The 1,214-nt window shown below is 30.1% G+C and overlaps 1 pseudogene; it reads left to right on the forward strand.

Annotated features, from left to right (window-relative positions):
* Nucleotides 1–877: 877 nt before the first annotated feature.
* LOC118611247 lies at nt 878–996 on the forward strand (annotated as a pseudogene).
* Nucleotides 997–1,214: the final 218 nt, after the last annotated feature.

The following is a 1,214-nucleotide window of genomic DNA, read 5'->3' on the forward strand; positions in this document are numbered from 1 at the left end:
ATAACTAGTATTAAGTAAGAATTTTAAAAAATTTTTTACCATGCTTCAGAGATAAATCCAGTCCTATGTCTTACATATTAGAGGGAAAAATGGCAAAACCTACCTCTAATTTACTTAAAAGAATATCAACAATCATTATTTTAAGATTTATAGAATGTATTTTGATATTCTTTGCAAGAGGACTAAAACAAAGAAATACAGGAAAACAAACTGTTAAGTCTATTTACTTCTTTAATTTTTAATAGAATATTATTTATTGCTTTAAAAAGCAAGCATGCTTTTCACAGAAAAATTTAGAAAAATCAGAAAAAAAACATAATATCATCCTTCAAAGACAAGAGACTACTGACAGCTTGTGTGCTCATTCTCAATTGTTTCTATCTATAGTTTATTAACAGGGTTGCAATTCTCAGCGGTACAAGTTAACATACTGTGCCACTTCCAGGAAATACTATCCACAGAAATTCTGCTATTGACACTCTCTGGAGTTGTGCAATATACCTGACTACATTTCATACATAATGTATATTTGTTAACATGTGCATTTTTTTCTTTTCTCAAATTGTAAAATCTTCCCATATGATAATGCATTCTATTTAATATGATATTGTGAGTACTTTACATGTTATAAGGATTACTTCAAAAACATTTTTCAAGGGACAAATATTCCTTTAAGTTGTTGTGTGATTTACTTAACTATTACATAATTTTTAAAACTTTAACATCTTTCCAAATTTCTCTGTAAGTAATAATACTGTGATGAACATTTTTGTGTAAAAAGCTTTCCAATGTATTTTAGAATTTCTTCAGTACACATTATTGTGGTTAAAGAGCAAAACTGTTATATATGTTATAAGACATGCTACCAGTCTATTTAGTCTATGGCCATACCACCCTGAACAAGTCCAGTCCCATCTGATCTCGGAAGCTAAGCAGGGTCAGGACTAGTTAGGACTTGGATGGGAGACCACCTAGGAAGACCAAGTGCTGTAGGCGTAAAAAATGAAAATAAAAAATAAAAAATAAAAAAAAATAAGGGATTGTAAGCTGACAAGGTCCTTGCATTCTGTGAGGTCAACCAAGTGTTCCCTCGCTTAAAAAAAAAAAAAAAAGTGTCTCTATTTATATTCCTTCTTCCAAAGAGGTGTGGAGGCTTCACATTAGTAAATCACAATGTTTTCTTAAAGTCAAGTTATTTTAGCTTTTACATAATA

This window comes from Rousettus aegyptiacus, unplaced genomic scaffold (assembly GCF_014176215.1).
Source record: "Rousettus aegyptiacus isolate mRouAeg1 unplaced genomic scaffold, mRouAeg1.p scaffold_m13_p_13, whole genome shotgun sequence".
Lineage (NCBI taxonomy): Eukaryota > Metazoa > Chordata > Mammalia > Chiroptera > Pteropodidae > Rousettus > Rousettus aegyptiacus.